Consider the following 23177-nt stretch of genomic DNA (forward strand, 5'->3'; position numbering starts at 1 on the left):
CTGAATACCCCAAATTATTAATTTCTCCTCAGTAATTATAGATGTTTTTATTTCATCAATGTCCTTGATTTCATAACATATCCTTGATTTATGCTTCCTATATATAATGTAGTTATAACTGACTATTTTTCAGCAGTTTATCTGAAACTGGCTTGTTACTCATCTGTTGCTTTTAACAAGCCTCTTATTTTTTCACAGTAATCACAATATGTATATCAACAATTTCATCCACTTACCATTTTGTTTCTGCCTTTGAAATTATAACCACTTTTGTGTATCGTAATATCTAGTTTAAGCTAATCCTGGTATTGTGATGCTGCCAAACAACTGTTGGCTTTTTCCTTATAATATGTCATAACCCCCCTGAAATTATGTAACCCTATCTTTGCAAATTTTATGAATGCAATTGTCCAGATAAAATTTAGACAAGACCTGATGATTCACTCTTTCCAGATAACATATGTTGCAGATTTTGCTGATTAATTTTATAAGAATTTGTTTACCTTTTAATTTTGAAATTGTGTGACAGTTCTTGATAATGGAAACAAATTTTTAAAATATCTATGTTATTGATCTTGTTTTAGCTTATTATTATATTTACTTATATAAGGTGGACAAATGACTTTATTTAAGAGCATAGTGATATTTCCCACCTTAACCCTCCCTCCTGCCCACATTTTCAACCTCCTTCCTTTTTCATTTCTTAGTCTTTTTTTTTGACAGGCAGAGTTAGACAGTGAGAGAGAGAGAGACAGGGAGAAAGGTCCTCCTTCCATTGGTTCACCCCCCAAGTGGCTGCTATGGCAGGTGTGCTGTGCCAATCCAAAGCCAGGAGGCAGGTGCTTCCTCTTGGTCTCCCATATAGGTGCAGGGCCCAAGCACTTGGGCCATCCTCCACTGCAGTCCTAGGCCACAGCAGAGAGTGGGACTGGAAGAGGAGCAACTGGGACAGAACCAGAGCCCCAACTGGGACTATTACCCAGAGTGCTGGAGCTACAGGGGGAGGATTAGCTGAGTGGGCTACAGCGCCGGCCCATTTCTTATTCTTTATTTTAACTTTACAATGACATATTTTTAGTTTATACTATACTAGTTACATTAACCCCCCATTAAGTAAAGAATTCAACAGATAGTAAGACAAAAAAAAAACCTGTTCCACAATGGTAGAGACAAAGTCTGTAAAAAGAATAAATTCTCAAAATATCAATTTTACTCATATACATTATATTTTTGTACTCTGTTAATATTTATGTGTTGGAATATTACTCAGCCATAAAAAGAATGACATCTCGTCTTTTGCAAGAAAATGAATGCAACTGAAAACCATTATAATGTTGAAATAAACAAATACAAAAGAAGACAAATTCCAAATGGTTTCCCTGAGCTGTTATAAGTAATAAAATATATAAAAAAAAGATTTTTAAGGGCAGAGTGTAAAAATGAGAGATTAGAATATATATAGAGAAATATTCCATCCACTTGTTTGCCCACCTAAGTTCCATAACTACTGGTACTGAGACAGTCCAAAGCCAGTAACCAGAACTCTATATAGTCTCCCATATAGATGGCAGGAAATGAAGTACTTAGTGCCTCCAAGGTATATTAGCAGTAAGGTTGATCATTATCTGAATGGATCATACTAAAGCCAGGTACTCCAATATGGGAAAAAGGAATCCCAAACATCTTTAACTTTGTAATAGGGTGCATGATCTTTATTTGCTAAAACTCTAGAATTTTTTCATTTATATTTCTTTGTTTTTTAATAAATTTTTTAAAATTTATTTGACAGAGTTATAGACAATGAGAGAGAGAGAAGGGGGAAAGGTCTTCCCTACACTGGTTCATTTCCCAAATGGCTGCTATGGCCGGCACTGCACCTTTCTAAATCCAGGAGCCAGGTGCTTCTTCCTGGTCTCCTATGTGGGTGTAGCAACCCAAGCACTTGGGCCATCCTACACTGCCTTCCAGCAGATAGCTGGACCAGAATGGGAGCAACCGAGACTAGAACCCAGTGCCCATATGGAATGCCAGCACCACAAGCAGAGGACTAGCCAAATGAGCCATGGTGATAGCCCCTTTTATATTCATTTGCAATGTATTTGTAATTGTGTGGTTTTCAGACAAGTTGCTTGTATCTACTCTTTTCATTATTTCCCCTCCCAATTCTTAACTCTTTTCTCACAGTATTAACAAGAGTTTTTCATAACTGCATATCCTTTTAAATCCTCACTTTGTTGATATTATATCTATTACTAGCGCATATATGCAATATCTTAATCTAAACCAACCCAGAGCTATGAAACTGTGAATTGCTTTGCTAGCATTCTGATTGTGAAGTTATCAGCTAAAAATCTTGTAAGTTTCCTGGAAACTCCCATTTGCACAGCTTCATGGAGATGTTAGTCTACTGTGTTCATTCACTCTATCCAGATAACACTTTCTGGATGTTCACGGAACACTAATTTTGCCTTTGATTTTAAAGTTTCTATAGTATAACCCTAGACATTTAAATTTATTCTTTATATGTTGTAAAATCCAGTATGTATTTTGTTTTATATTTTTGAGATGTTTTCATATTTTCCAATATTAATGTGCATACTTATTAGAAAACTCCCCATGTCTGCTTCTAATACTACAATTGTTCCTTTCAAAAAACACTTCTTGGTTCTTGCAGTAATCACATTGTATCTGATTCATAACATGTACATCCTTTTTATTATTGTTTTGTTTTTGCATCTATTCCTGTAACCTGTGTATCAATAACATCTTAGTAAAACAATAATGATATTGTGGACCAGTGGCAATCTTGGTTTCCATTTTCATTGTGATGTCATCAGCCTACACAAATTTTGTAAATATCTGATCTGTCTAAAATAATGTTTGCCTTCTTTGATTTTTATGACTCCAAAGTTATCAATGAAAATTTGCAATATTATCCTTTACACTTTATCATAAAACTATTCCAGGAGGTGTAATGCTGCTTTTTATACATTCACTGTTTTTTATGGTTTTACAATCACGTCAATTTAGTTGCAATTAATGTTTTCACCAAATGCCATCATATCTACTTTTTAATATAATTTATAAAATATAAATTATCCTTTGGCTTTAGAAATTCTATAAAATGTAGTTCTAGATTCTAGGATGCGTCCTTTAAAGTTATTTTCACTTTTTAAAAATTTATTTGACAGATCAAGTTAGACAGTGAGAGAGAGAAAGGTCTTCCTTCTGTTGGTTCATTCTCCAAATGGCTGCCATGGCTGGCGCTGCACTGATCCGAAGCCAAGAGCCAGGTGCTTCTCCTGGTCTCCCATGCAGGTGCAGGACCCACGCACTTGGGCCATCCTCCACTGCACTCTGGGACCACAGCAGAGAACTGGACTGGAACAAGAGCAACCAGGACAGAATCCGGCACCCTGACCAGGACTAGAACCCTGTGTGCTGGTGCCACAGGTAGAGGATTAGCCTATTGAGCCATGGTGCTGGCCCCTCATGAATCTTAACCGAGCCTTTTAGAAACAGTAATGAAGATGTTTAGGACCTAAGAGGTGGGGTAAAATATATACATATAGCTGATACCTCATGTTTGTGGTTGGTGTTTATTTTTAAAATAATTATGACCTGGCTTTCAATAATTTCTAACTTTGAGAGCAACTGGGCTGCAATGAGTCTGAGCTATTAGTGAGCTGGAAAGTGAGTTGTGGGCTTGAAGGGTCAGTGCCCATGTGGAAAGGGATGGAGAGGGAGATGGGTAGGCAGGTGGATCAGAAGCAAAATGACTTCCCAGGGACTTTGTTGGTTATCCTGATCCATTTCACAGGTGAAGAAATTAAGGCTCATTATGTTGTTGGCTTGTCCAACTGAGACCTCTGGAATCCCTGGCTCTCTCTGATCTCTGTACTCATGGGAACCTGGGCACCAGGCAGATGGCCAAGAATGCCTGACTGTGGACCCTACGAGTAATGACACTGGGGACCATTTCCAACTGTGCAACACTAGCCAGTTAAGGATTACAATGGACCCTTTGCCCTCACTTTGGGATCTATCTTGGTGAGGAAGACTCTACTCTCCAGTTTGCTCCTGTACTTCCTGCACCTTCTTTCACCATTCCTATCTTCCTCTGAACATCCAAGGGCCAGAAGTCACTGGGGTGGTGTAGCTGACTGGATGCACATACCCATTCCCTGTGAAAAGACCCAAATCAGTAAAATCAGAGATGAAAATGGGAATGTAACAACAGACACCATAGAAATAAGAATCATCAGAAATTACTACAAAGAGCTGTATGTCAGCAAACAGGGAAATCTATCAGAAATGGAAATATTACTGGAAACATACAAATTACCTAAATTGAACCATAAAAACATAGAAAACCTAAACAGACCCATAACCGGGTCAGAAATTGAATCAGTAATAAAGTCCCTCCCAACAAAGAAAAGCCCAGGACTGGATGGATTCACTGTTGAATTCTACCAGAAATTTAAAGAAGAACTGACTCCAGTTCTTCTCAAACTATTCAGAACAATTGAAAAAAGAGAGAATCCTCCCAAATTCTATGAAGCCAGCATCACCTTAATTCTTAAACCTGAAAAAGATGTAGTAAAGAAAGATTATTACAGATCAATTTCCCTGATGAACAGACACAAAAATCTTCAATAAAATTCTGGCCAATAGAATGCAAAAACACATCAGAAAGATCATCCACCCAGACCAAGTGGGATTTATCCCTAGTATGCTGGGATGGTTCAACGTTTGCAAATCAATCAATGTGATACACCACATTAACAAACTGCAGAAGAAAAGCCATATGATTATCTCAATAGATGCAGAGAAAGCATTTGATAAAATGCAACACTCTTTCATGATGAAAACTCTAAGAAAATTGGGTATAGAAAGAACAATCATCAATACAATCAAGGCAATTTATGAAAAACCTATGGCCAGTTCTCTACTGAATTTGTAAAAGTTGGAAACATTTCCACTGAGATGTGGTACCAGACAGGGATGCCCACTCTCACCATTGCTATTCAATTTAATATTGGAAGTTTTAGAGCCATTAAGCAAGAAAAAAATTAAAGGGGTACAATTGGGAAGGAAGAAGTCAAACTATCCCTATTTGTAGATGATATGATTATTTAGGGAATCCGCAGAATTCCACTAAGAGTCAATTGGAATTCATAGAAGAGTTTGTCAAAGTAGCAGAATATAAAGTCAATGCACAAAAATCAAGAGCCTTTGCATACACAGGCAATGCCATGGCTGAAGAAGAACTTCTAAGTTCAAGTCCATTCACAGTAGCTACAAAAATAATCAAATACCTTGGAATAAACTTATCCAAGGATGTCAAAGATCTCTATGATGAGAATTACAGAATCTTAAAGAAAGAAGTAGAAAAATGGAAAATTTTCTCTGATCATGGATTGGAAGAATCAATATCATCAAAATGTCCATTCTCCCAAAAGCCATTTATAGACTCAATGTGATACCAATCAAAATACCAAAGACATTCTACTCAGACCTGGAAAAAATGATGTTGAAATTCCTATGGAGGTACAGGAGACCTCAAATAGCTAAAGCAATCTTGTACAACAAAAACAAAGCCAGAGGCATCACAATACAAGATTTCAAGACATACTTTAGGGCAGTTATAATCAAACAGCATGGTACTGGTACAGAAACAAATGTTTGCATTGATCTCTAATGTTTATCTAGGATTAAGAGTAAAAGGGATCACACAAACAAAACTAGTGTCTGCTAATACTGATAGAATTAAAAAGGAGAGAGCGATACTACATTGGAAGCAGGATAGACAGCAGACTCAGAATGGCAGATGTCCTAAACAGCACTCTGGCCTCAGAATCAGCCTTAAGGCATTCAAATCTGGCTAAAAAGCCCATGAGAGTATTTCAGGCATGGAAAGCCAAGATACTGTGGCAAAAAATTTATTATAATAATGCTTTGTAGGGCACCTGCAGTGCTAGCATCCCATATGAGATAGTCCAATGTGCCCTTGTGCATATAAGTTATGCAATCTTCTGTGAATCCCACAATGCTTTTTTATCACCTAGTATTCAAAGCAATTCTTAACTTACTTTTTCTGTTTGTACATTATTACTAAAAAGAATTAAACTATCACATCTGCAGTTGTTAAATTGTGTACATTTTTGTTTTTAAAGATTTATTTATCTGAAAGGCAGAGTTGAGTGAGAGAGAGGGAGAATATCTTCCATTCCTGGTTCACTCCCCTTAATGGCCCGAGACAGGCCAATCTTATGGCAGGAGCCAGCAGCTTCTTTTGGGTCTCCCATGTGAATGCAGGTGTCCAAGTATTTGGAGCAGCTTTCACTCCTTTCCCTGGTGAATTAGCAGGGGGCTGTATCAAAAGTGGAGCAGCTGGGATTCAAACTAGCATCCTTGTGTGATGCTGGTACCACAGGTTGCAGCTTTATCATCACACCACATTGCCAATCCAAATTTGGGAAATTTAAATCAGAAACTTAACTGAGTGGAAGTTAAAGGGTTTGATCATTCCAGGGCTGGTGCTGTGGTGCAGTACGTTAATCCTCCACCTGTGGCATGGCATCCCATATGGGTGTTGGTTCTAGTCCTGGCTGCCTCTCTTCCTGTCCAACTCTCAGTTATAGCCTGGGGAAGCAGTAGAAGATAGCCCAAGTCCTTGGGTCCCTGCACCCATGTGAGAAAGCAGGAAGAAGTGCCTGGCTCTTGGCTTCTGATGTGCACAGCTCTGGCCATTGCAGCCATTTGTGGAGTGAACCAATGGAAGGGAGACCTTTCTCTCTGCCTTTCCCTCTCACTGTCTGTAACTCTACCTCTCAAATACAATAAATAAAATCTTTGAGATTTTTATCATTTATTCTCTATTAGATATCTGGCATGGTTTATACATAAACCCAGAGTGCCCAACTTTACTAATTGGATTGCTGTCTATACTGAGATGCATCCATTGGCAGATGTTACCTCCTTGTGAAATTTGTACTTAAAAACAAAGCAAAAGAAATACCAGCACTGTTTGCAGACATGAGATTTATTGTCAAATAAACAATATATAAACTTCCATCTGCAGCAGTCTGTAGTGTCTTACTGTTTCATGCTGTAAATTATCAAAACATCAAAAAGACAATAAGAATAAAATAAGGAACAAAAAGACTCAAAAATACTTAACAGTACTGCTAATGTCAATGATGTTAACATTTTAGTTGCATGCCCTATTCTAATTAAGTTCTTTCAAATTCTGACCCAAGCACCTAGATCCCCATAAGCACTTTCATATACACTTGAAATCTGGAATCCTATGTAGAAAAGTGCTATTCTAACCAAGACCTCATTTGACAACATAAGACAAGGGAATCTACAAGGTGTACAGTGGTTTGTCATAGAAAGTGGGGGAAAAAGACATGTCAAAGCACTCCAAATGAGAAAATCTCACTCATTTGGATTTATAATAATAAACTTTACAGATGTTTACATGGACAATCCATACTCACACAATGATCTTTACTTTTTATGCATTTCATTTTTTAAACGAGGGAAAAATGGTGTCACTAAGCTTTTTGAATGGCATTACAGTCTATTAACCAACTGTATATGAAAATATTACATACACATTCATTTCTGCAAGGTGGGTAAATAAAGTTATTTATCTAGCAAATAGTTTGAATCATTATTTCTAATACTCATTAAAAACATTTTAGAAGAAATGTTTGCTTAAACTTTATTTATTGGTAGTCAAATAAGATAAAACTGAAAAGCAGAAGAGTGCTCTGAACTTCTATCTACTCTCACATTATTCTAAACTCTCCATTCTGGGTCTAAAACAAAAGTACATCAAAAATTTATTGTCAAAATCCATAAATGTTCAGAATATAATTCAATGATGCACAAGAATTTAGTTGGATATATTAATAATTTTTAAAAAGGAAATAAAATATGGAGTGGGGCAACAGGCAGTATGGTTAAAGTAGTCTTAGATTAGTCTTATATGTGATTCACATTCAAAAACAGGCATACATGAGGACAAAGCTCTAAAAACACCTTAAATTGAAAATGAATCTTAGTGGAGAATGGGACTGGGAATGGGAAAGGGTGGAGGAGGAGGGGTGGGAGTGTGGGTGGGAGGGCAGGTGTGGTGGGAAGAGTCACTATATCCTAAAGTGGTACTTATGAAATGCCTGAAACTCATATTCCTTGAATAAAATATTTGTTTGGGAAAACCAAAACCTAAAATCTACAATTGTTTATTTTATATGTAATTGTCTATGCTATGTATTTTATTTCAAGAGAAAGTATTTTTATGAATACATTCATTGTATTACACATGTGATGCTGCATTATTAATTTATTGCTTAGGGTTCTCACCACATTCAGAATTTTAAGATCTTTGAATAGTTGTTATTGCCTTTTCATCCATGCTAGTTGGACACATCACTACAAGTTCCACATTTACTTTTTTTTCCACAGGCAGAATGGACAGAAAGAGAGAGAGAGAGAAAGGTCTTCCTTTGCCATTGGTTCACCCTCCAATAGCCGCCTTGGCCAGCGTGCTGCGGCTGGCGCACCGTGCTGATCCGATGGCAGGAGCCAGGTGCTTACCCTGGTCTCCCATGGGGTGCAGGGCCCAAGCACTTGGGCCATCCTCCACTGCCTTCCTGGGCCACAGCAGAGAGCTGGACTGGAACCAGGACTAGAACCTGGTGCCCCAACCAGGACTAGAACCCAGAGTGCCGGTGCCACAGCTGGAGGATTAGCCAAGTGAGGCACAGTGCCGGCCTAAAACCTATATCATTCTACTCACCATTGTTTTCATATTTTTTCAAACTACATAAACTGCTTTTTGAAATTTAATTATTGTTAGCTAGTTTGTAATATGTAAATCTAATGCTGCACAAATATCATGTTTTTATATCACCTATATTTTTCAAAGTGTACATTAATTTTTAAACTCCTATTCTCAACAATTGTGAAATCTGTACCTATCCAGATGCTCTGGAGAGTGATACTACAAATGCATTTCTTATACAGAGAGCTTGCACATGAGTCAAAAGAGCCCATTTTTCTACATGCTGGCTATGTCATCCTCAAAAGAAATATGTTCTTATCATGAACAGAGAGAGGGTCTCACACTCCAGAAACAGCACATGTTGGAATCATGCTAAGAGCTGTGTCACACTGCAGCAGAACCTGGCCTCTGACCACTGCCCTTTTGCTGGTCAGCTCATGGAGAGAAAGCAGTTTTGCAAAAGAGAAAATTTCACACCATTCCTACATACTCATTTATCACTTGCTTCTGAAATAATCCTGCAAAACATTTGCATCCCTTTTATAGAGGCTATCAAAAGAAGAGCAATTAGAGAAATCGGTTCTCCTTGAAATCAGAAGTATGATACACCCGTGAGTTAAAATCAGCTAAAAGCTAGATAAAGAAAACATAAATATAAGTTAATAAACTGTTTTGCATATCTGAAATAGTGGGAAACCCTCAGAGTGTTTTTTTAACTACTCTGAAGACAAATAAATCGCATAAAACAATGTCATAACAGTAATACTGACATTCTTCACTCTTTCTTTAATGTGCAGATAATAGAGAATAGCAAAAGTAATAGAGTGTATTGCCCTGTTATCTGGGAAACTAGAGAGAGAGAGAGAGAGAGACTCTTTCAAACAGATAATACATGCAAAGGACTACATATTTCCAATATATCTAGAGAAAAAATAATCTTCACGAAGTTACTAAACTCCTAGAATTTTTAGCCTTGTCAAAATAACAAAGTTTCACCATTTGACAATTTTTGACATGGTATTACTATCAACTTAATAACTGAGAGAATTGGAAAACTAGACCCTGTAAGCATGCCTAGAATTTCCAGGCCTTCTGAACACTGGAGCCTGAAACGGTGGTGTCCATTCTACAAATTTATATTCATTAAAAAGCCAAAACCTCTTCTGAGAGACATTCTCTCTTTTGAATATAAAATGTCAACAATTGGAAAGAGTTGAACCTATACTATGGGATGCACTAATGTTAAGAAATGTCAGAGAACTACTGTCCTGGGAGCCAAGATGGTGGAAGAGTGAGGGTGCATGCAACAGTTTGGGAAAAGAAATTTAAACAAGGGTGGAGTTACTGTACCCTGAAGAAGAGTCTCAGAGGAAAAAACTGAAGAGGAAACTCTTCCGGATATAGTGGATGCGACATGGAGGACCCACTGGGAGAGTAAGGTGACCCACTGCCGTGCCGCACCAAGCCCTGCCGAGCCAGATGGAGCCGCACTGAGCCGCAACTAGCAGCACCCAGCTGCGCCATGCAACACTGACCCGACCCGTTGCGACCTGACCCGCACGGAGGCGCGCCACAGACACGGCCCACCCATAGAATTTGAGCCCCAGCGCTGGAAGCAAAGGTAACCAGATACATTGGCCGTGAAGGTTAGACCGTGGTTGGAGCTCATGCGGTGGGGAGGGGGAGCTACGCCAGGCTGACTGGAAGAAAAAAAAGGGGGGGACCAGCTGGGAAGCTGGGACACTAGCCTATCTCTGCACTCTCCTTACAAACCCCAGAAAGACAAAGAGCAGGGACCACTTACTTTACATAAGTAAAACAAACTCCTTAGCCTAGGTAACACTGAAGAATCAGAGCTCTTTGGCAACACCTCCAAGATGCCAAACAAACATAGAAACCAAGGCAACAAAAGCAAGGAAGACACTATAATGCCCCCAAATGAAAAAGACACCCCAATTCAAGATTATGAAGATGATGAGATAGAAGAAATGCAAGAACTGGAACTCAAAAAAAAAATGATAAGAACATTAAGAAGTTCTCAAAAACAAATTCTTGAACTACAGAAATCCTTAATGGACAAGATAGAAAATCTCTTTCACGAAAATGAAATATTAAGGAGGAATCAAAATGAAATGAAACAACTAGTAGAACAAGTAACAGTGATAGTGATGAGAAACCATAATGAAATGAAAAATTCAATAGATCAAATGACAAATACATTAGCCTTAAAAACAGAATGGGTGAAGCAGAAGAGAGAATATCAGAGTTAGAAGAAGGAGAACAGGAAAGGAAACAGGCAAACCAAAGAAAAGAAGAGGAAATTAGAAATCTAAAAAATATTGTCAGGAATCTACAGGATACTATAAAAACCTAACATTCGGGTCCTAGAAGTTCCTGAAGGCATGGGGAGGGAGAAAGGATTAGAAGGCCTTTTTAGTGAGATACTAGCAGAAAATTTCCCAGGTTTGGAGAAGGACAGAGACATCTTAGTAAGTAGCTCATAGAACCCCTAATAAACATGACCAAAAGAGATCCTCACCATGACACATTGTAATTAAACTCACCACAGTGAAACATAAAGAAGATCTTAAAATGTGCAAGAGAGAAACATCAGACCACTCTCAGAGGATCCCCAATTAGACTCACAGCTGACTTCTCATCAGAAACCTTACAAGCGAGGAGGGAATTGCGAGATATAGCCCAGGTACTAAGAGAGAAAAACTGCCAGCTCAGAATATTATATCCTGCAAAGCTCTCATTTGTGAATGAAGGTGAAAGAAAGACCTTTCACAGCAAACAGAAATTGAAAGAATTCGTCAACACTCGTCCAGCCCTGCAAAAGATGCTTAAAGATGTGATACATGCAGAAACACAGAAACGCTGTCACCAATATGAAAGAAGGTAAGGGAAGGAAACCTCACAGCAAAAGATCACAGGAAACACAAAAATGATAGGGCAAAGTTACTACTTATCGATAGTCACATTAAACGTTAAAGGCCTGAACAATCCAGTTAAAAGACACCGATTGGCTGATTGGGTTAAAGAAGAAAACCCATCTATCTGCTGCTTACAAGAAACACATCTTTCTAACAAAGATGTACACAGACTGAAAGTGAAAGGCTGGAAAAAGATATACCATGCCAATAGAAATGAAAAAAGGGCGGGAGTAGCCATCTTAATATCAGATAACATAAATTTTACTACAAAAACTATTAGGAGAGACAAATGGGGGCACTATATAATGTTTAAGGGATCCATTTAACAGGAAGATATAACGATTAACAATGTTTATTCACCTAATTACAGGGCACAGGTTTATTTAAAAGACTTTTTAAGGGAATTAAAGGGAGACTTAAACCCCAATACATACTTCAATACTCCACTCTCAGAGATAGACAGATCATCCAGATCATCAGGACAGAAGACCAACAAGGAGACAGTAGATTTAAATGACACTATAGCTTAAATGGACCCAACAGATATCTACAGAACTTTTTATCTTACACAGAAAGACTTTACATTCTTCTCAGCAGTACATGGAACCTTCTCTAGGATTGACCACATGCTAGGCCATAAAGCAAGTCTTAGCAAATTCAAAATAATTAGAATCATACCATGCAGCTTCTCAGACCATAAAGGAATGAAGTAGGAAATTAGCAACTCGGGAATCCCCAGAACACGTACAAACACATGGAGACTGAAAAACAGGCTCCTGGAAGAACAATGGTTCATAGAAGAAATCAAAAGAGAAATCAAAAATTTCCTGGAAGTAAATGAGGATAACAGCACATCATACCAAAACCTATGGGATACAGCAAAAGCAGTGTTAAGAGGAAAATTTATATCAATAGGTGCCTACATAAAGAAATTGGAAAGGCACCAAATACATGAGCTTTCATTTCATCTCAAGGATCTAGAAAATCAGCAGCAAACCAGACCCAAAGCTAGTAGGAGAAGAGAAATAATTAAAATCAGAGAAGAAATCAACAGGATTGAATCCAAAAAAAACAGTTTTTTTGGAAAAATAAACAAAATTGACACCCCACTAGCCCAACTAACTAAAAAAAGAAAAGACCCAAATCAATGCAATTAGAGATGAAAAAGGAAATGTAACAACAGACACCACAGAAATAAAAAGAATCATGAGAAATTACTACAAGGACTTGTATGCCAGCAAACAGGGAAATCTGTCAGAAATGGATAGATTCCTGGACACATACAACCTAAATAAATTGAACCAGGAAGACATAGAAAACCTAAATAGACCCATAACTGACACAGAAATTGAAACAGTAATAAAGGCCCTCCCAACAAAGAAAAGCCCAGGACCAGATGGATTCATGTCTGAATTCTACCAGACATTTAAAGAAGAACTAACCCCAATTCTCCTCAAACTATTCAGGGCAATTGAAAAAGAGGAAATCCTCCCAAACTCTTTCCATGAAGCCAGCATCACCTTAATTCCTAAGCCAGAAAAAGATGCAGCATTGAAACAGAATTACAGACCAATATCCCTGATAAACATTGATGCAAAAATCCTCAATAAAATACTGGCCAATAGAATGCAACATCACATTAGAAAGATCATCCACCCAGACCAAGTGGGATTTATCCCTCGTATGCAGGGATGGTTCAATGTTCGCAAAACAATCAACGTGATACACCACATTATCAGCCAAATTATGCAGAAGAAAAACCATATGATTCTCTCAATAGACACAGAGAAAGCATTTGATAAAATACAACACCCTTTCATGATGAAAACCCTAAGAAAACTGGGTATAAAAGGAACATTCCTCAACACAATCAAAGCAATTTATGAAAAACCTACAGCCAGTATCCTATTGAACGGGGAAAAGTTGGAAGCATTTCCACTGAGATTGGGTACCAGACAGGGATGCCCACTCTCACCACTGCTATTCAATATAGTTCTGGAAGTCTTAGCCAGAGCTATTAGGCAAGAAAAAGAAATTAAAGGGATAGAAATTGGGAAGGAAGAACTCAAACTATCCCTCTTTGCAGACATTATGATTCTTTATTTAGGGGACCCAAAGATCTCTACTAAGAGACTATTGAAAATCATCGAAGAGTTTGCCAAAGTAGCAGAATATAAAATCAATGCACAAAAATCAACAGCCTTTGTATACACAGGCAATGCCACGGCTGAGAAAGAACTTCTAAATTCAATCCCATTCACAATAGCTACAAAAACAATCAAATACCTTGGAATAAACTTAACCAAGGATGTCAAAGATCTCTACGATGAAAATTACAAAACCTTAAAGAAAGAAATTGAAGAGGATACCCAAAAATTGAGAAATCTTCCATGCTCATGGATTGGAAGAATCAACATCATCAAAATGTCCATTCTCCCAAAAGCAATTTGTACATTCAATGCAATACCAATCAAGATACCAAAGACATTCTTCTCAGGTCTGGAAAAAAATGATGCTGAAATTCATATGGAGACACAGGAGACCATGAATAGCTAAAGCAATCTTGTACAACAAAAAGAAAGCTGGAGGCATCACAATACCAGATTTCAGGACATACTATAGGTCAGTAGTTATCAAAAGAGCATGGTACTTGTACAGAAACAGATGGAACGACCAATGGAACAGAATAGAAACACCAGAAATCAATCCAAACATCTACTGCCAACTCATATTTCATCAAGGATCCAAAACCAATCCCTGGAGTAAGGACAGTCTATTCAATAAATGGTGCTGGGAAATTGGATTTCCATGTGCAGAAGCTTGAAGCAAGACCCCTACCTTTCACCTTACACAAAAATTCACTCAACTTGGATCAAAAACTTAAATCTACAACCAGACACCATCAAATTATTAGAGAGCATTGGAGAAACCCTGCAAGATATAGGCACAGGTAAAGAGTTCTTGGAAAATACCCCAGGAGCACAGGGAGTCAATGCCAAAATTAACTATTGGGATTGCATCAAAGTGAGAAGTTTCTGTACTGCAAAAGAAACAGTCAGGAAAGTGAATAGGAAACCGACAGAATGGGAAAAAATATTTGCAAACTATGCTACAGATCAAGGGTTGATAACCAGAATCTACAAAAAAATCAAGAAACTCCACAACATCAAAACAAATAATCCACTTAAGAGATGGGCCAAAGACCTCAACAGACATTTTTCGAAAGAGGAAATCCAAATGGCCAACAGACACATGGAAAAATGTTCAAGATCACTAGCAATCAGAGAAATGCAAATCAAAACCACAATGAGATTTCAACTCACCCCGGTGAGAATGGCTCACATTCAGAAATCTACCAACAACAGATGCTGGAGAGGATGTGGGGAAAAAGGGACACTAACCCACTGTTGGTGGGACTGCAAACTGGTTAAGCCACTATGGAAGTCTGTCTGGAGATTCCTCAGAAACCTGAATATAAACCTACCATTCAACCCAGCCATCCCACTACTTGGAATTTACCCAAAAGAAATTAATTTGGCAAACAAAAAAGCCATCTGCACATTAATGTTTATTGCAGCTCAATTCACAATAGCTAAGACCTGGAACCAACCCAAATGCCCATCAACAGTAGACTGAATAAAGAAACTATGGGACATGTACTCTATGGAATACCTACAGCAGTCAAAAATAATGAAACCCAGTCATTTGCAACAGGATGGAGGAATCTGGAAAGCATCATGCTAAGTGAATTAAGCCAGTCCCAATGAAACAAATATCATTTGTTTTCCCTGATCAGCAACAACTAACTGAGCACCAAAGGGTAACCTGTGGAAGTGTAATGGACACTATGAGAAATAGTGACTTAATCTGTGCTGACTGTTGATGTACATTGTAACACTTTACCATTTTAGTATTTTTTTGTAAACTTTGTAATTAGCACACAATAATTCTGAGGTGTCTAAATCTTAACTGAAAAATGATCCTGGTTAAATATAACAATGAGAAAAAAGAGAGGGAGGAGATGTATAATAGGGGACATGCTCAATTGGATTTGCCCCACATGATGAAGTTAGAAAAGTTCCAGGGGATTCCGATACAATCCCATCAAGGTGGCATGTACCAATGCCATCTCACCAGCCCAGGTGATCAATTTCAGTTCACAACTGATCACACTGATAGGCCTAACAGTCAAAGGAATCACACAAACAAGATTAATGTCTGTTAATACTAACTGATAAAAAAGGGGTGGGGAGAGAAGGATCCAACATGGGAAGCAGGATACACAGCAGACTCATAGAATGGCAGATGTCCTAAATAGCACTCTGGCCTCAGAATCAGCCCTTAAGGCAATTGGATCTGGCTGAAGAGCCTATGAGAGTATTTTAGGCATGGAAAGCCAAGACATGCTGGGGAAAAAAAGATGAAGAAGAAGAAGAAGACCTAAATGAAGGATCTCAGTGAGTGTGATCCCAGTGGAAAGAACGGGGCCATCAAAGTGGGAGATAACTTTCTCTGAAGGGAGGAGAGAACTTCCACTTTGACTATTGCCTTGTCGGAATAGGATCAAAGTTGGCGAACCCTAAAGGCTTCCATAGCCTCGGCAACTCATGACTAGAGCCTAGGGAGATTACTGATGCCATAAACAAGAGTGTTAAATTGTTAAATCAACATCAGGAGTCACTGTGTACTTGCGTCCCATGTGGGATCTGTCCTTAATAGGTTGTCAAAGATGAAGTAATGACATAGCTAGTACTGAAACAGTATTTTTACACTTTGTGGTTATGTGTGGGTGCAAACTGATGAAATCTTTGCTTAGTATATACTGAAGCAATCTTAAGTATGTAAAGATAATTGAAAATGAAAAAAAAAACTTGGTTTTAAATTGGAAATTACATAGAAAAATAATCAATCTTTTTAAAAAAATATCTTGCAGAATCTCAGTCATTAATGTGATGTACGCTGTTACTTAATGCTATAACTAGTACTCCAACAGTATTTTTTCACTTTGTGTTGCTATGGAAGGACAAACTGTTGAAATCTATATATATACTAAGCTTACTAAGCTGATTCTCTATATATAAAGAGATTTGAAAATGAATCCTGATGGGAATGGAAGGGGAGAGTGAGTGGGAGGGGGGAGGGTTGCGGGTGGGGGGGAAGATGTGGGGGGGGGAAGCCTTTGTAATCCATGAGCTGTACTTTGGAAATTTATATTCACTAAATAAATTAAAGAAAATGCAGAGGATCTATAGGACAGTGCCATTTAATGTAAGTTTATAAACACTAACTAATAAAAAAAAAGAAATGTCAAAGAATTTAAGTACAGATTTGCATTTTTATGCTCATTTAATTATAGCGTGGTAACTTCAAGTTCATCAAAACACTTACATATCTATAATATTTTAGAAATGAGATGAAATGGTAAGTGGACAACTATAAAATTATTCATGGGCAGATTTTATGCATTTTTTAAAAATTAGGGTGTTTTCATTAAACTGTTTCACCAATAACTTCAAACTTTCATTAATGGTATTCTTATTAAAAAGTCTAAGAGAAATTAAGCTACATTGTTAAGTGTATTTTTTATTTAAACACTCAAGTAATCTTTGAAGTTAATTTTCTTTGTGGAAAAGTTAAAAATGCGGATCTTAGGGCTACCATTGTGGTATATTGCATAAAGCTGTTCCTTGTGACTTGGGCACCACATGTGGGTGCTGTTTTGTGTCTGAATGCTCCATTTCTGGTTCAGCTGTCTGCTAGTGTGCCTTAGAAAGCAGCAGATGATGGCCCAAGTCCTTGAGCCCCTTACCATCCATGTGGAAGTCCCAGAAGAAGCTCCTGGCTCCTGGCTTTAGATTAGCTCAGTGCCAATCATTGCCGCCATCTGGGGAGTGAATCTACAGAAGAAAGATATTCTCTCTCTCTCTCTCTCTCTCTCTCTCTCTCTCTCTCTCTCTCTCTCTCTCTCTCCCTGTTTCTCTACAATCAAACTGAGGATCTCCATCAAACAGTAAATTCGTATAGTTTAGCATATTTCCTAGGAATATACAGTGTACTATGACAGTATACTATTTCTGTATAATTTTCATTATTCCCATGGTAAATTTGGGAACACAATGATCAGAGTTATACAACTGTAATAATTTATGTCATGGTTCATTTTCAGATATAGTTGAGAAAATTTTCCCCAAAGATTTATTTTCCGAAATTATGCATTTTACCACTTCTGAATTGCTGACATATAAATCAAACAGTTCTATTTGTTGCCTTCATTTTGTAAGAGTAGACTGTCTTGCGTCATGATCAGGCACTATCAAGTCCTAATAGTTTATTGCATCACTGTTTGTTTTTCTTTTTCCAGAAAGGCAATGAAATAAATATGGGAGATGAATAGAAGGGATAAATACAAGTGCATACACATAATGAGAAAAGACCACAAGCTAAGGTGATACTGAGAGGCAGATCACTGCTCAATTGAGCACAGATACAGGAAAGGAATGGGGGGAGCATGTAGAAACATTTCTGCAGCAGTAAGCCAGCATCAAAAACTCTCCAGACTCAGGATGAGTAGTGAGCAGAGGATTAAAAAGCTGATCTTGCTGCATCTTCTCCAGTTCAAGTCCAAGTTCCAGATTGGGTAGCAGATGGGTGTGTAAAGGACAAAATTAACTCATCCCAAATTATCCAGACACTGAGGATATCATGAGAATGCTTTCAACATAGAACAAATCATTTTATGCCACAGAATTTTCAGAGTTCTTTGATCCAGCTCTAGAAAAATCATCTAGTCACTCACATTTTTTCCTGATGCAAGTTTCAGTTTTAGAGGCTATTTTTTTAAAATTTACTCTTTTAAAATAGCATCCCAGCAGATCACTCAAACCACCTTCATGTAAATTAATCCTTCTATTATATTTATTCTGATATTCAGAATATCAGTTGTTATAATCATTGTTACCAATAACACATAAATAATTTATGATTTCTATAACTTTATTTTTTAACTATTTCTCATTTTAGAACCATGACATAAAAATCTTTCTAGCATGACTCATATTTGTTATTTTGATTCTATTTCATGCAGTAGGTGCTTTTTGTCACTTCACATGTTATTACCTATTCCTCTTCAGAGAGTGTTTAGCTGTTAGTGAACTGTTCCTATGGAAGCCTGAATCAGGTGATTTGGATCAGATGCCTGACAGTCAGTGATACCAGAGGGTCAGTGCAGCTGCTGCTTTCTGAGCCTGCTGCAGTCAGAAACCCTCTGAAAGTTGTTTTCAGTGAAGAAATACATCTTATCGACTCTATCAGGAAATCACATAAGAACTTCATGCTATTTCTTTTTGGTCACCATTTTTCATCTTCAAAGAAAGTGGCAACCCACTTCATTTCCTCTTTTCAAGAGAAACATGGATCTTCAGAAGGAGGAGATTTATGATTCTGGTTACTAAGCCCAGCTCTCATAACTTGAAATATGTACTGTTACAGAAACCTGGGGTGGGAAACACCCCTCATTCAAACACGCATCAGAGACAGTAGAGAATCCAAGCAGTTTATAATGCCAGTAGGCTCAGCTGGAATCATTTACTGAAAACTGAGCAATAATCCCCAGTTTATTACAATATTTATAGGTTCAGAAGCATCATGCTTTACCTGTTATAGCACTGGTAGGGTTAAATAGCAGCCTACCTGACTTAGGACCACAGTTTCAATGATTGGGGGGTCTTGTTTGTTTGTAAAAGAGATACCAGGGGCAGATTTATTAGGACAGATTTGTGAATGGAGTTACAGAAGCAGAATTTAGGACATCTTCCCTCCCTAGACAAGGTAACACTAGGTAGCGGTTTCACTAGTTAATTGTGAGCAGCCACTATTCAGTTTGTGTTAGGAGGGGAGGTCCATTTTTCTTTCTTTGTCTCTGGTTGCAGCCATATTTCCTCTACAGAACAAGTTATAAACTATGATTTTAATTAGTTCAGTGATAGCCTACCACACTCTAGGAGATAGATACATATCAAGGAGAAACTGAGCTTTTACATGAAGATGCTTCATAAAAAGAAAACATAACGATTTTATTTGTAAAAATCTTGTTTGTTCAAATTTCTACTTAAGAATTCCATACTCCTGATTGGATTCAACATGGCTGAAAAAATGTAGCCACACTAACTTAAAATGGTTCAGGGATGTGAAAAGAAAAAAGGAAGCATCACCTTAATTCCCAAACAAGGAAAAATCATGAGAAAGAGAAGTATACTTCAATATTCCTGATGAAAATATATGCAAAAATTCTCAATATAATACTAGCTAATCTAATGCAACAACAAATCAGAGAGATCATTTATATGGAACATATGGGATGATTAAACATATGCAAATCAATAAATAGGATACATCACATTAACAAGTTGAGAATGAAAATCACGTGATTATCTCAATACATACAAAGTGAGCATTTGATAAATTATAACATCCTTTCATGATAAAAGCCTTAAGAAAATTGGGTACAGAAAGAACATACCTCATGAGAATCAAGGCCACCTATGACAAACCCACAATCAACATCATATTGATTTTGAGAATTATGGAATCATTTCCACTAAAATCTGAAACCAGATAATGCTTACTTTCACTATGCTATCTAATATAATTCTGGAGATTTTACCCAGAGCCATTAGGCATGAAATAAAAATCACAGGGATACAAGTTGGAAAGGAGGAGTTCAAACTATCCCTCATTACAGGAAACATGATTCTATATAGAGAGGAACAAAAAACATTACACTCAGAGACTATTGAAACTCATAGGAGAGCTTGGTAAAGCTACAGGATATAAAATCAGCACTCAAAATCAATAGCCTTTGAATACACAGATAATTCCACAGCTGAGAAAGAACATACATATCACTACCATTCAGAGCAGCTACTACAAATCTATACACCTTTGAATAAATTTAACCAAGGATGTGAAATTTATAAAATTTTAAAGAAAGAAATAGAAGAAGGAAAATTTTGAAAAAACCACCTGTGTTCTTGGAATGGAAGAATGAATGTCATCAAGATGTCCATTCACAAAAAGTAGTTTACAGATTCAATGAGATTCCAATAAAAATACCAAGGACATTTTCTCATATCTAAAAAAGTAATGCTAAAATCCATATGTAAGCAAAGAGACACCAAATACCAAACACAATTTTAAACAGCATAAACAAAGCTAGAGGCATCACAAGACCATATTTTGAGACATTCTACAGGACAGTTACAATCAAAACAACCTGGTACCTGAAGTACATGAAGTCTGCTCTCTTTATTTTAATAAAAATTTTTTCAAATGATCACATCATGGCCGTGAATGGACTGATTACACACTCACTAACATAATGAGAAGATTTTAAGGAACTAAACAAGCTGAAGTCAGTGATCAAGTGTTCAAAAAGGACAACTAAAAATGCACAGCAGTGATTCTTGGGAAAAATGGGAACTAATGCTGAAATATGTATTGCTGAATTAGAATAGAAAATACATACTTAAATAAAAGTCTCTAAAATGTTTACGAGAATTTGGTGTACAATAGTTGTGGGATTTCAAATTAATCGAGATGGCTTTCAAGAAATGTTAAACGAAATGGACTAGCCACCTAGAGGGAGGAGGTGTTTAAACCACATAGTTGAGACAGGTAAAATAACACACAGCTTGAATAAATCATAAAATACTATGTTTCAGTGAGATAAATCCACTTCAAATGTGCCAGTAAATCCAACAGACTCAAAGACTGAAATAGTTAAATTCACAGAAGTAAACATTTTAACACACAATGCATCATAAGGAATTTTTTTTTTGACTGGTTCATCTATTGTCCTGGCATGCTGTTTTTTTTTTTAACTTTTATTTAATGAATATAAATTTCCAGTGCACAGCTTATGGATTACAATGGCTTCCCCCTCCCATAACTTCCCTCCCAACCACAACCCTCCCCTCTCCCACTCCCTCTCCCCTTCCATTTGCATCAAGATTCATTTTCAATTCTCTTTATATACAGAAGATCAATTTAGTATAAAGATTTCAATAGTTTGCACCCACATAGAAACACAAAGTGAAACATACTGTTTGAGTACTAGTTATAGCATTAAATCAAAATGTACAACACATTAAGGACAGAGATCCCACATGAGGAGCAAGTGCACAGTGACTCCTGTTGTTGACCCAACAAATTGACACTCTAGTTTATGGCGCCAGTAACCACCCTAGGCTGTTGTCATGAGTTGCCAAGGCTATGGAAGCCTTCCAAGTTTGCCGACTGATCATATTTAGACAAGGTCATAAAAGACAGGTTGAGGATAGTAACCAATGATCCTAAGAGTGGCATTTACCAGGTTTGAACAATTAGATCTTTATTTGTGAATAGCAGAAGCTTAACAGTATCAAAAGGGCTCACAGGGGGGTGCTGGGGGCTGGGCGATGCAGGAGGCAGCTCTACTTGGCCACAGGCTGCTGCAACTTCCCGGCTTCTGGGCGCTGATCTGGGCGCTGGCCTCGAAGGTGACCGGGATGGCAATCTCCGTGACTGCATGGCTGGCTTGGGCAGTAGCGCTTCCATGGGGAGCGCACCCTCAGGGGATCCGGAGGAGGAGACTAGTGTGGGGTCCACGCTGAGGGCAGCGTGTACTTCCCGGTGGAAGAGCAGGCGAGGAGACGTGCTCCTGTCGCTCTTCGTGTTTGCCCGAGATCTCCACCACGCTGTCCTCGGTCTTGACCTTCAGCTCCCAGGGGTGAAGTGGTTCCCATCCAGGGACATGCGCCAGGGGTCGGCCCTGTGCCAGATCTCCGAGACGCCGCTGCTGAGCTACCGACTGAATTCAGGGCTGTGGGCTGGCGCGGCCACGGTGTGGGGCTCGGCAGAGGGCAGGGGCTGCAGGTAGCCCGGCCCGCCGCTGGCGCCAAACCACTGAGCCCACTCCTCCGGCAGCAGCTGCAGCCCAAGGCCTGGTCGAAGAGGCCACCCTCTGTGCCCTTTTGATACTGTTAAGCTTCTGGTTTTCGCAACTAAAGTTCAAAGCAGCTGCAAAAAAAAATCTTAAATATTTATAAGATATGAATCATACAGTTTATCCTCTAGATAATGGGTAACTTACTTCATTACATAAGAAACTGATACAAATCAATGTAAAAATCCAAAACTCAAACAGAAAAAATGGACAAGAATATGTATATACATCATATGTATGACTGTTTAAAGAAAAGGACAAACATCTTTAGATTTATGAACAGAAAGTCAATCTCACTTGCAGAAATAAAAAACCAAAAAAGTAGCAATCATCATTTTTACTTGTCATATTGGTAAATTTCCTAAAAGTCTGAAAAGATCATGTTGGCAGGGCTGACTGGAGAAAGAAACCATTGTAAGCAAACCCAGGAAACTGGAGTAGCCAATTCCAATGATCACATCTA

At 37.9% G+C, this 23177-nt stretch overlaps 2 pseudogenes; one reads left to right on the forward strand and one right to left on the reverse strand.

The window, feature by feature from the left end:
- Positions 1-23177, forward strand: part of LOC133754147 (nuclear receptor subfamily 2 group C member 2-like) — a 685228-nt pseudogene that overhangs the window by 50660 nt on the left and 611391 nt on the right.
- LOC133754228 (heat shock protein beta-1-like) lies at positions 22203-23062 on the reverse strand (annotated as a pseudogene).

This window comes from Lepus europaeus, chromosome Y (genome assembly GCF_033115175.1).
Source record: "Lepus europaeus isolate LE1 chromosome Y, mLepTim1.pri, whole genome shotgun sequence".
Taxonomy (NCBI): Eukaryota; Metazoa; Chordata; class Mammalia; order Lagomorpha; family Leporidae; genus Lepus; species Lepus europaeus.